Source organism: Gracilinanus agilis, chromosome 1 (assembly GCF_016433145.1).
Source record: "Gracilinanus agilis isolate LMUSP501 chromosome 1, AgileGrace, whole genome shotgun sequence".
Classification (NCBI taxonomy): domain Eukaryota; kingdom Metazoa; phylum Chordata; class Mammalia; order Didelphimorphia; family Didelphidae; genus Gracilinanus; species Gracilinanus agilis.
Window position 1 is genome coordinate 698,973,149 of NC_058130.1, and position 14,387 is coordinate 698,987,535.

Here is a 14,387-nt window from a genome sequence, read left to right on the forward strand (position 1 = left end):
TTATATGTATATTATATATGGACATATATAATATAAATTATATATTACCCATTCCCTATGTACGAGAATCTCTCTTTACTTCTAAGCCTCATCTTCTTTTCCTTCCAAAATGCAGGTGATATTACTTATACAACCTACTTTCCAAAATAGTTAGGGGGTAAGGATGGAAATGAATTATAAACAGAAAAGTGCTCTGTAAATACGACCCTATTCTCTTCCAGAACCCTCTGAACCAAATGTGGATCTCAGCTGCTTTTGACTAGCCCCTCAACTTTTGCACTCCATAAATCATCCCTGAAAACACAGCTGGGTATATGATAAATGGAGATGCCAAACTGGAGTGAAAACGAGCTAATCTCCCTAACGCATTAGACTAATAACTCTTTGTCATTTCTAACATTCACTGAGAACTGATTCTTGCGGCCCCGAGAGTGGGAAGTGGATGACTTGATAATACAGGCAGGGAAAGCCAGGCCATTCATCTTTCATTGGAAGCAGAAGACGAAGGCATCGGAGGCACATACAGAATAATTCCAGCAATGAAAAAGACGTTACCATGAAATGCGCACACAATACCCCCAATCAAATATGATTTAGGTCCAGGTAGAACACAGCTCTAATTACCACAGCGATTGATATAGAGGGACACATTCGCTATTTCTGTGGTTGCAATAGGAGAAGAGGAACTACGAGGGGAGAGGTTGGGCAGGGGCACAGAGATGGGGGCAAGGGGGAAGGGAAGAGAAAATATACCTGCCCTTTGCTTAACAGAGGAGCTGGGACAATCCATTCAGTCATTTACAACAGGAGTTGCAGGAAATCTTCCCATCAATAAAAGCCCAAGTCAGCTCTATAAAAGGCAGGGACAGTCCGAATATAGAGAGGTGTGCTTAATAATTGTTTTTCCACTATGTTTATAGACTCCAAGCATCCCTTCCGGGCAGTTAGTTAGAGAGAGACATTTTTGAATCTGGAGTAAGCTACACAAATTGCCTCTGTCTGGGACAAGCGGCAAAGTCAGTATCCTCAGGATGGTGTTCAGGCCTGGTGAAGAAAAAGGCAGGCACTGACACCCCAGAAACACACTACAGGGGGAACCGCCTTCACCCATCCCAAGGAAAGAGGTCATTCATTAGTGTCTTAATGTAACTAATTATTATCTAGTGTGCTAATGTCTTCTGCTTCTTTACTCTTAACATCTGAGAAGTTTAATTATTGGGGATTAGGAGGAGGGTGGTTACCCTGAATATAGGAGTACCTAACCTGAAATTCGTGGATCCAAAGGGCTACCTGAAGCTGGGATGGAGAAAAACAAAATATGTGTTTATTTTCAATTTGGAAGAGTTAGGATATTCCTTGTTTTCTTCATAAATTTCCAGTTTTCCTTTTACCATCATCACTTAGTAACTCCTCAACTGAAATTCACAGAATCTACACCTAGGAGACAATTAAAATTTGGGTAGCTTTTATCTACCAGGCTCCAGGTCACTGACTTTCTTTCCTCAATGACTTCAGAACCTGCCTAACAGATTTTTCTCTTCTTCTCAGCTCTCTCCCTTATGCCAGGAGAATTCAACATACACATCATTACCTCCTGGAATACCCTAACCTCTTAAGTGCTCAATGTATTAATTTCTCATGATCTAATCTTCTATTCCATGTCAGATACACTTAAACATAAATATGGTCATATCTTTTTGCCATCACCCACAAATGTACCACTTCTGTGCATATGAATTCTGAAATTCCTTTACCTAATCAAAATCTTTTATTCTTCCTCCCCCACTGTCTTTAAACCCCAAACTCTGTTTTCATCTTCACCATGACTTTCAGTACTTTCCCATGCCATTTACTCTGAACTATTGATACTCTCATTCCTTTCTTATCTTGACCCCTTGGTAAACCAGTTCAGTTCTTTCTTGTCCTCATTTTTGAGTCCATTTCCCTCTATTATATCAGTGGTCTTTCCCTGTCAATTCTCAGTCTTAGATTATTCTATCCATTGCCTCCTCTTCTATTGCATGCTGCATTATAAAGTTGGCAAATATCACAGAACTGTGCTGACTGAATCCACTATAATTTTATATTACATAATCTCAAATGGGTGCTCATGATGGCAAGGCAATTCTTTTAAACCTTCCTAATTGACTCACCAACCCACTCATCACAGCAGCTATTCCCAAATTCTTTATCCCTTCTCAAAGCTCCCATGACTCACCTCTCCTTCCCCTCTCAGCTAAAAATCTTGCCTCAAATTTAATTGAATAAATTGAAGTCATTTACTACGATCTTTCTCTTTCCTCCTCTTCCTTATCTTACATCATTCAGATACCTTCAACCTCCTTTTTTCCCTATCTCATATGAAGAAATAGACCTTCTTCCCAAGACAAACATCTCTCCATGCACAAGGGATATAATTATATGTCATCTTCTCTGGTATAAAGCCCCCTCTATCATCCTCACTCTCTAATTTATCTAAAATCTCTCCCTGTATACTGGTTACTTTCTAACAAAAATATCCATGTCTTTTTCATCTTCTAAAAACTCTCACTTGATCTACCTATCTTCTCCAGATACCATTTCATATCTCTTTTGCCTTTTGTAGCTGAACTCCTTAAAATGGTCATCTGTAATCGATGTCCACTTTCTTTTCTCTTATTCTCTTAACTCTCTATAGTCTGGTTTCCCAACTCATCATTCTATCAAAACTGCACTTATTTAGGTTGTCAGTGTTCTTTTAAATGATGAAAGTAATGGTCTTTAATGTCAGTATTCATCATTTTTACCTCTTTGTAGTCTTAACACTTTAGTCACTGTTTTCTCCTTGATATTCTCTTCTCTCAAGGTTTTCATGTCACTGCTTTTTTCCTGATTATTGTTGAGTCTCAGTTTCTTTTACTGGATCTTTAAGTCATGTCCATTACAGATGAGTGTCTTCCATGGCTTTATTCTGAGTCTTATAATCTTCTCCCTTTATCTGATTACACTTGGTGATGTCATCAACTCCCATTGATTTAATGATCATTTCTACCTATTTTATCCTGATCTCTCTTAAACTCCCAACTCATGTTTCTAAATATTTTTTAGATTTTCAAATTGATGTTTTGCAAACATCACAAAATTGACATGTCAAGAATTGGACTTATTATTTTTCTTCCCTAAAACTTTCTGTTCTTTTAACTTTCCTGTATTTTGAAGGGTAGTGTCATACTTCCAGTTACACTGATAATCAACATGCTCAACTATGCATTCTTTCTCATCACCACTCCCATATCCAGTCATCTGTTGCCAAGACCTTTCAATTTTATCTTCATAACATTTCTCACATATACTCCTCCCCCCACCCCCGATTCTATAACCATACTGGAATAAGTCCTCATCTTCTCATACCTGGATTACTACAATAGCCTGCTTCTTGATCTCCCTGATAAAAATCTCTTCTCATTCTAATATAGCTTCTACTCAGCTGTCAAATTAATCTATAAAAATAAAGAGCTGATCATATCACTCCTTTATTTAATAAACAACCACACATTATCACCTCTAGGATGTAAGATTCAAATATCCAGTAACTCCAAATATTATATTTTATTAAGTTTATTAATACTCACTTGAAGTAGAAAGAAAATAAACTAAAAGAAATAGAAGTTCAAATCTAATTATCTAACAAAAAGTAAATCCATGTGTGTAGATTCTCCTGGCTGGCACAAAACCTGCTTTCCCAGTTGTAGTCAGAGGAGAAGAAAGAGAGAGGCGGGGATACACAAAACTTACATCCTCCCTACATTAGCACATGATGTGAAAAGGAACATGGGAAGCTGGGATTTAGAGCTCTGAGGAGCAAATCCTAATTACATAGTCCCCCCTGTGATTCCATTGGAAAATGAACATGTAGAAATCTCCCAGATTTACATGCCTAGTTTCCCCAATGAATCAATACTCATAACCAACTTATATGTCTAAAGATCTTTAACTAGACTTACAAATAATATTGTACTTTCTAGGGGGAAATTACAATTATTTGAGGATAAGAGGGAAATAAAAGAAAGAAAAGAAAAGCAGTGATTGCTAGACACTTTGAAAAAAAGTCCTCTTTGGCATAAGAGTGTACATTCAAAATAAATATGTTCAGTCCCCCACAGTTCAATTTAACTACATCCCAAAGTTCATTTTGGATCTTTTGGTGCAGTGTGTGGTTTCTGTAGGAATCCCCATTGGGGCCTTCTCCAAACAGTTCATTTTCTTGATTAGGGGAGGTAGCAATTTTCTTATCCTAAAATTACTCTCAAAGAAGACACATTTTTATAAATCTAGAATTTTATGACAATAATACAAGGAGCAACTTAAACATTTTTGGATATTTGAATCCCTTTTATATTTAGCCTGCCCTATCTTTAACTTTTACACCTATTTCCATCCAATCCATCCATCCAAATAATCTATGAGTAATTTTGGCTTCCTTTTTAATCTAAAATTATCTAAAAAAATTAACAAATTGAACAATGAACAAAAATCCATAGAGACACTTAAAAGTTCTCCTTTGCTCAACTCAGGACTGCAAAATAAAAGAGAGAACCAGAAGTTATAGACCAAATGGAGAACAAAGACCAATCCTGACCAAATGGAAGAAATTCCAAGGAGGAAGAAGATGAAAGAAGAAGAACCCTGTCTTGGAAAATCTTAGGATTTGAAATGAAAGCCCTATAGGTACAGAAGACCACATAGAACATTGACAAGGGAAGACCTCAGAGAGACAGAAACACATCTGATTTACTTTTTGGAAAAACACAAAGAAGGGAAAAAAGATGATCTGATGATCCTGAAACAGAAATAATATTCTAATCAAGGAAGATCAAAGCTGGACAAAATTTACTTTAGCTTCTTGATAAAGAAAGATCTAGTGAGCAAAAATATTTTTTTAATTTTAAAAATTATAAATGTTTTGATGAAGGAAGATTTGAATGGGCTTAGCATATCCAATACCTTGATCAAGAGAGCCTAGATGTAAGATGAACCAGAAAATCCCCAGTGCCCTGAGTAGAGAGAACAAACTGAAAAGTTTTGACTGGGGATATTGATATCTGCTAATCCTCTTGTTGTAGATTCATCTGTAAAAATTAATGTCAGCATCAAACATTGTTATGTAGAGATTGTAGCATGGAATCCCTGCAAAATACAGGGTCAACCTCACCCAGAATTCCAGGGAACCCCCCCTGGAAAACTTTGGGTGAGGGGACAGTTGAGAAGTGTTTAGATAGTTGCTTTCTGGGCGTTGAGGTGAGCAGATCACCTGTTTACTGATCCTGACTTGGGGGGTTCACCTGAGTGGCCATTGTGGCTAAGCCATTGTGGTTTCTACTCAGGGGTTAGCCTGCTTTGTAGGGTTAATCTTTACTAACATCAATACAACAACTATTTAGTGATTTAGAGATTAGAAATATTCACCATTGGTAAGAGAGTCAGTTTAGTCAAGGGGCCCTTCACCACCTCCTCTGTTGGGGAAGGGCAGCTTCAACCTAACAGATCAGGGTCACCTTTTCCTTATCTAAAACCTTAATTACCCTCTCTAGCTTTTCCTTTTACTTCTTAATATAAGCTTTACATTCAATATCTGTGCCTGGGAATTATTTGGGGATTCTCACAGCTCATAGTTACCATCCTAGCTTAAAACCTCTCAGCTGCCAGTTTTAAGAAGATCAGATCCATCTCAGTCCTCAACATTTAGATAACTAGCTTCTACTTATTCCTCTATCAGACCTGTGGGGAATATAAGTTAAAGAAAAGGGGACATCATTAGAGTTGGGCCTCAACAGACTTTGCTAGAAGTACCTCAGATTGTCTTGATTTTCCAACTGAAACCTCAGCTGCTAGTGGGGAGGGGTTTGAGAGCCAGGAGTGTCTAACCCCCTCCTTTCTCACTGAAGCCTGTCAGTCTGTGTCTGTGAGAAGAAGTGACTTGAAGGTTACTGGTCCTGGCATAATTATCTGCTTCTCCAAAATATCTGTTATTTATCAACATAACAACATCCAGAAAAGTAGTTGAGACAAAACAGGGCTTGACTACTCCCACCAAAAAGCATGAGAAGAAATATAGCCTAGCTTGTCACTAAATCCCAAATCATGTACTGAAACTACATATATGAATGAACAGAAGAAATTAGACATTGCATGAATATAAAAGAAGTTAAAAGCTATCCAAGAGGAAAACTTAGAATAAGATAATTCCACAAATATTCAAAAATAGAGTCTCAGAGAAGAAAATGGTTTAGCTACAAAGATGAGTGTACCTAGAATAAATGAATCTTAAGGTTATAAATTAAGTGAAAGCTGTGGAGAAAAGATTTAAGAGAATTGATAAATTAAAAAAATATGACAAACTCTGAAAATTCAAATGGACCAAAGAGAAATCAGTAACACTATAAAGCAACAAAAAATATTGGAACAAAATAAAAATACTAGGGAAAAAAGAAAAACAAAAAAGTAAGCTGTTTCCTACCAAAAAACAATTGACACGGAAAACAGATCAAGGAGAGAGAATTTAATCATCATCAATTTTCCTGAGAACCATAACAAAAATAAAATCCCAGGTTTTATATTTTAAAAAATATAAGTGAAAACGTTTTAGTTTTAATGGAACAAGAGGGCAACAGGAAAACCAAATAATCCAGTAATCACCTCTTGAAACCAATCCCCAAATAAAAATACTCAGAAATAACATACCCAAAATTCAGAGTTTCTGCATCAAAGAAAGCACACTTCATTAAACAGAAAGAAACATTTCAGTATGAAGGAAATATAATTGTTTCACAGAAGACTTGACAAATATCTAATCTTCCAAGAGTTGGAATTCAGTATTCCAAACAGAAAAAAATATATAAAGATTTACAACCAAATATAACTTTTCAGCAAAATAAAACATAACTTTTAGGGGGAAATGGGCCTTTCCTAGAATAAAATGCCTTCTAGTATTCATGATGAAGTGACCAGAGGTAAGTTGATATTTTGCCAAGTATAACAGTCAAAAAATATCTAGAATCATAAATACAGTTGAGCAGAAACTTAAGCTTTCAAAGGGTCATAAAATAAGTGAAATAAGACAAGTAAAGGGTACAGTGGGAGTAAATCTGTTCTGTTTTGATGATCATAAAAAATAGATAGAAAAATGAAAGTACTAGAGCACAAAAGAAGAAAAGGAGGGATTTAATATTTCTGAGATTTTTAGTGGAAAGAAACAGAGATAGAAAGAATTTAAAAGGGAGAGAAAAAAATTACATGTAAAACCAAATTTCAGTATGTTGTGATGCAATAGAAATGAACAATTTAAAGGAGAGGGTGAAGTAAGAAAAAAGAATCAGTGACCCAAGTATGGGAAGGAAGGAAAATGGAAAGGCAATGAAATTGAAGCATTTTATTCTAATTTTAGCTCAAACTTATCTTTTATCATTTTCCATTTGATTAAGAGGTGGAATGGGAGAGAGGGAAAAAGACATACAAAGATAAAAAACAGAGAAAATAATTATATACTCAAAATTACTTCTAGAAGCATTATTCATTTCAGTACATAACTAGAAGCAAAATAGTGCCCATAAGTTGTGGAATGACTGAAAATATCAGAGTACATAAATGTAATGAAATATAATTATGACAAAAATTATAAAAGAGATGGATTCAGAGAAACTTGGGAAGACTTTAATGATTTGAAGAACAGTTAAAGTGAGCTTATCACTAAATTAGCAAGGTGATATCATGAAAAGAAAAACAAATGTGGAGGACTTTACAACACTGATGATGTCAAGACAAAGACTGGTTACAGGATATAATTATAGAATATGTTATCTAGTGCCAAAAACTAAAAATAAAGAAAAAGAGATTGTGGACTTGAGGTGCAAGTTATATTTTTGGAAATGAACAATGTGATTATTTGTTTTACTTGATGATGCTTATGTGTTACAAATATTTTAATGGAGTATTGAAAGGTAAAGAAGTAATCTCCCCAACCCCAGAAAAAAAATGAACAGATGAGAACAGAAGGGATTTAAGAAGAAGACAGACAAGCAGGATAGTTTTGAAACTAACATTTAATTTACTGTATAACATTTTTAAAAATGCAATCTGTACATAATGGTGATGCCAAGTTTTCATTTGTAATTCTCTTTTTCTACTCTTCATCTTAATTGTATAAGAGATTGCTCATATTTTATGTTTGCCAAGTTAAGAAGAAATAAATATAAATTGTTTGGGGTTTTTTTAGTAGAAAGAGTATTGAGAGGGGCAGCTGGGTAACTCAGCTGATTGAGAGCCAGGCCTAGTGATGGGAGGTCTTAGAATCAAGTCTGACCTCAGACCTCCTAGCTGTATGACCCTGGGCAAGTCATGTAACCCCATTGCCATTACCTTACCATTCTTCTGCCTTGGAACCAATACATAGTATTGATTCTAAGGTAGAAGGTAAGGGTTTAAAAAATAATAAAAGCTAAGGAGAATAAAAGAAGACTTTCCAGAAGATTTATTATTGGAATCTACACTTTAGTTAATATAATTTTGGGAAAACTAGAAGGAAGAAAAGACTGTATTTTCCACATAGTGGATACATGGAAGCAGGAGATTGCATGCTGAGTTCAGAGAATACCTAATACATTAGTTTTGCTATAATGCAGTGTAACATCCAATAATTTTAGAAATACAGAACAGATTGAGAGTGAAGTTAAAAGACTAACCAAAGACTTTGAATTTTAACTTAGATATAATAAATTTTCAACCCCCTGTTTTGGGACAACAGACAAAACCTTGAAACACTCTGCAAATCAAACAAATCTTTAAAATTTTTCATTATGGAGGGATTTTCATCTGCATTGGTATAGAGACTTCCAATCTACAATTCCTAGAGTAATATCATTTTTTCTAAGTCTCTACTTTCAGTCTTAGAATCAATAATAAATAAAGATTTCAAGGCAGATGAGCAACAAGGGATAGGCAATTTGGGTTAAGCAACCTGCCCAGGGTCAATCACCTAGGAAGTGTCTGGGCTCAGATTTGAACTTAGGACCTCCTGTTTAAAGGCCTGCTTTTCTATCCACTAAGCCACAAAGTTGCCCTAAGTAATTATATATTAATAATTATCCACTGAAAGTTTTTGAGTAAAAGTATGATATAATCAGATCTTTGTCTTAGGAAACAAAATTCTTTGATGGTTGTGAGAAGCATAAATTAAAGAAAGGACAAAAATAGAAGGAGGGTGACTAGTAACTATTTAAATAAACCCAAGGATTCTATCCCTGTTTTTGGTCTTCCTGGCTTGGGAATAAGTGCCATATTTGTGTCATAAAAATAATTTGGTAAGAGTCCTTCTTTGTTTATATTGTTAAAGAGTTTGTATAATATTGGGATTAGTTCTTTAAATGTTTTATAGAATTCACTTGTGAATTCATCTGTCCCTGAGGATTTTTTTCCTTAGGAAATTCCTTAATGGTTTGTTGAATTTCTTTTTTTTTTTTTTTTTTTGATAGGGGATTATTTAAGTATTCTATTTTCTCTTTTGTTAATATGGACAATTTATATTCTTGTAAATATTTGTCCATTTAACCTATAGTGTCATATTTCTTGTCATATAATTGGGCATAGACCAGGTGATTCTTGATGAGGGACTCTAACAAGTTGAAAGGACCTTCTCTGGAATTCTAGAGATTTTATGAATGATATGACACATTGAGTGGGCCTTTGGGAATGCCATACTTTCATAAAGTCCTTCCATGTGTGCTCAAAGGACTTTTTAAACACTTTAAAATAACATGATTTTACTCCCTGTCCTGTGAGTATAAAAAGGGGGTGAGATAAGTTAGCTGATAAAATTTAAAAAACCCTATGACTGACAATCCTCTTTGGTGGTACCTGTCCAGATGACAAAACTATGTATGAGTTTATCAACTGGCTCTTCTTTTCCCAAAATTATTTTGACAGAATCTCACAACATAATACAGATATTCAACTGTCAATGCTTATGCCAGTTTCCTCTGGATAGTCTGTTTCTCTTAAGTTGTTTCTTCCTTTATCATGGACATTTGAATGTCAAAAATATCCTGGAGGTACTATGAATTCCTAGAGAAAGTCAACACATTGTGTTGCAGCCATAATGACATGCAACAAGAGTCAGTTTGGTTGCAACATCAGTAAGAGGAGACTAGTTCCAAGGATTAGGTTGGCAGCAGAGAGTTAGGAATGATTGAGGAGCAGTTGATGCTTGGCATTCGATAGTAATCTTATGAGCAAAGATTTAATATAAAACAGCTTATTAGTAGCATTGACAAACCTTATATTCCACCAAGGCTTGACTTTCAGTTTCCCCTCTCTGATCATTTTTGCAGTGGGAATAATCTAATTCCATATCTATTTCATACTTTTACATTGTATTGTATTTTTTTAATATCTTTCTCTTTTGGGAGAGAACTCTATGTTAGAGCCAAAGCCAATATCATGTTAATTAGTGAGAAAAACATAGAGGGAATGATTTCATCAATAGAAGAATTGAAGAGCCTACTCTGCTACTGGGAAATTAGTTTTTTTTTTCCAGATTTGAATTCTGTGCAAATCATAATGACAAATAAAGGAAATAATTTGGTGCAGGTCACCAATAACTAGAGCCAGAGATAAGTAATTCATAGCTAGCCACTGTGATAAATTTGAATTAAGGGGACACACATTTGAGAAAAGAGAAGGATACAGAAGAGCTATTGAAATATTATCAATAAAATATGATACTAATAATAACCACATGAAATAAAATTAGACAAATTAAAAAAGTTCAGATATACCATCCGGCACCTATACTCTTAAGTATCAGATACAGCTAGTATAAATAATCTGACATTTATGTTCTAATATTCACCTGGATATTCCCCAGAAGGACCTTGCCTCCATGATTCAGCTCTGCTCCTCTATTCCAGAAGAGAAGGAAAATGAAAATACTTTAAAAGAGCACATTAATTCTATATAAGAAGTAAATGATTAAGGATTCTTCTAATACCTACTCTGTTCCAAGAACTTTTATGAGAAATTTTATAAATATCTCACTTGATCTTCATGATAACCCTGTGCGGTAAGTTCCATTGTTTTCCCAATTTTATTTTTTTAATTAAATTTTATCTTTATTTTATTTCAATGACAAATTTACACATAAGTTTTTTTCCAAAGTTACATGATTCATGTTGTCTCTCTCCCCCTTTTCCTCCCTGCTCCCAGAGTTGACAAGAAGTTCCTGTATTATCACTCAAAATATTCCATATTATTCATTTTTGTAAGAAAATAATATTTTAAAACCAAAACTCCAAATCATGTACCCAAATAAACAAGTAATAAATCATATGTTTTAATCTGTATTTCTACTCCAAAAGTTCTTTCTTTAAAGGTAGATAGCATTCTTTCTCATAAGTCCCCAGAATTTTCCTTCATCATTGTATTGGTATAAGTAGTAAAGTCTATCACTTTTGATTGTCTCATAACATTTCAGTTACTGTGCATAATGTCCTCCTGATGCTGTTTATTTCACTCTGCATTAGTTTCGCATAGGTCTTTCCAGTTCATCATTCATCGTAGCAACAATGGTATTCCATCACAATCATTTATCACATTTTGTTCAGCCATTCCCCAGTTGAGGGACATCCCATTTATTTTCACAATTTTATTTATTCATTTTTCCAAGTTATTTGAGAAAACTGAGGCAAATGAGTGTTAAGTGATTTATTCAAGATTACACAGCTATGCATGTATAATCTGAGGAGTGTTTTGAATTCAATTCTTCCTGACACCAAACTCACCACTCTCTTCACTTTGGCAAAAGATGCCTTTAATATGATCAAAGTGTTTGACCTCAAAGAAAAGATGCACAAAGATAACTTAAGGACAGGTTTCCAGAAGAACATAACACATTCTTACAACTGAATATAATATTCCCAATTAAATATAAGGAAATTCCCCAAACTTATAAGTACAAGGCAATAACGTACTGCTTGATTTCAGAGTAAAAAACAAAGAAAATAATACAAATATAATTCCAAAATAGGTAGTAGTTCAATTTCACAATTTTAATACCAAATAACAAATATTGCAGGTATTCAGGAGAAAGGACTTCTGCTATGAAGGTACTTAAATTGACTAATTAAGGATTATTCAACAGTCAAAAGAAAATGTTGAAGAGAATGGATAGCTACATTTCCTGAAGCAAAAGAGATTTTAAAAAAAGGAAAGAAGCAAGCATTTATTAAATAGCAACTAGCTAGGTAATGCAGAGATAGCTAGATGGCACAGTGGATAAATCATTAGATTTAGAGTCAGGAAGATAAGAGTTCAGATCCAACCTTAAAAAATTCTTAGTTGTGTGACCTTAAGCACATCACTTAACCTCTATTTGCCACTGAAGAATATAATGGCAAACTAGTACAAAATCTTTGCCCAGAAAATAGAAGGACAAAGGTTGAAGAAATCACAAAGAGTTGAACATAACTAAAATGGCTCAACAATCAACAAAGCTATGTGCCACGTCTTTTGCTACATGCTTTTTAAATTTATTGTTTTGTTCTCACAAGAACCCTGGAAGGCAGGTGCTATTATCATCCTCATTTCACAGATGAGGAAATTGAGTTATAAATTGAGTGTCTTGCCAAGGTTTGCGTAGCTAGTAAATGCCTGAGCTGAGATTCATACTTAGGTCTTCCTGATTCTAGTTCAAATGCTCTGTCCACTGAATCACCCAGCTACAAAAATTGTAATAGAAAAAAATAGTTCTACAAAGCTGAAGGTCTCACATGGGGGATTAGATGATGGGTCTCATCTTAGATAGGAAAATGCAATTATGCCATTAAGACTGACCATGGATAAAGCAGTTTCCTATCGTGCCCATTACGCCCAGAGAATATTCATTTTTATCCCATTGCTTCTTTGGAAGAGTAGCAAAACAGATTATGGTACATAAACACAATAGACTATTATCAGGGCTATGAGAAATGATGAATTTAGAGACATATACAAAGATATATATATATATATATACATATGTATATTAATTCATGTATCACATGAGTAATAATACAAAGATATAGAGAGAAGTAAGCTGAACCATGAATGGATATTATATATATATATATATATACATATGTGTGTGTATGTATATATTATCACAACATAAACAGAAAAGAACAGAAATATACCCAAACTTTACATAATTGTAATAAACAGACTTGGTCATGGAGAAGAGATGAAAAAAAGTGCAATTCCTTACTTTTCCTGGAGAGGTGGGAGACTAAGTATTGAAAAAGTTATATAGACTGCCAAATGTGTTGCATATGTTGGTAGATTTTGCTAAACTGTTTCTTTTCTACTTTTAACCTTTATTGCAAAGGAAAGTTTGCTGGGTAAGTCGATGTATATATTTCTAAATGAATGTAAAGTGAAAATGAAAGGCATTATTAAAAACAAAAATATATAATAACAAATGAATGCCTTGGAGGATAAGGAAGGATTTTACTAGGAAATGAAATCAAGCTCATAGAGCTATCATTTGAAGAATTGCTCTTCAGTCCTTAGTGAAAATTAACATAATAACAACAGCTGACATTTATATAGTGCTTTAGGGTTTTCAGAGTGTTTTATACACATTATCTTATTTGATAATATATGAAGGGATAATACTGATAATTTCTGATGTGCCTTCCATCTTCGACAGTCTATGTCTTTCCGGCCCTTTGGTTATTCCAGGTACCTTAAAGAATAATTCAGAACTAATCCATCAAGTGAAAACTACACCGTGAGTGATACAAATGAAAGGAAGAATGAATTAACTCCTAAAGTACATTCTGGACAGACATGTTTAGATGTTCTTATAGATTCAAACCAACAAAAGATGTTATCAGGTCAGGGGAAAGCACAGCCAGTTGCTCACATGTATTCACCAATCATCTTGTTTGTGATTTCTGAAATGGAAAATTTACCTGCATCCTCAAGAGTCTCCCCTTCTATCTGTGCTGTATTGTACACCAGTCTAATCTTTCATATGTACTGCTTTGACAATAATTCTTCCAATCTCAATAAAACAAATTATTCAGCAACCATTTAATAAGTACCTGCTCTATGTTGGGAAAAAAGCAAAAACAAAAACAAAGGAGGGGACATCTAAGTAACACAGTGAATAGAGCATCAGTCCTGGAGTTGGGAGGACCTTTGTTCAAGTCTAGTCTCAGAGACTTCCTAGCTCTGTGACCATGGGCAAGTCACTTAACCCCAACTGTCTATGTCTTGTTCTTCTGTCTTATAATTGATATTAAGACAGAAGGTAAGGGTTAAAACACACACACACACACACACACACACACACACACACACACACACACACACACACA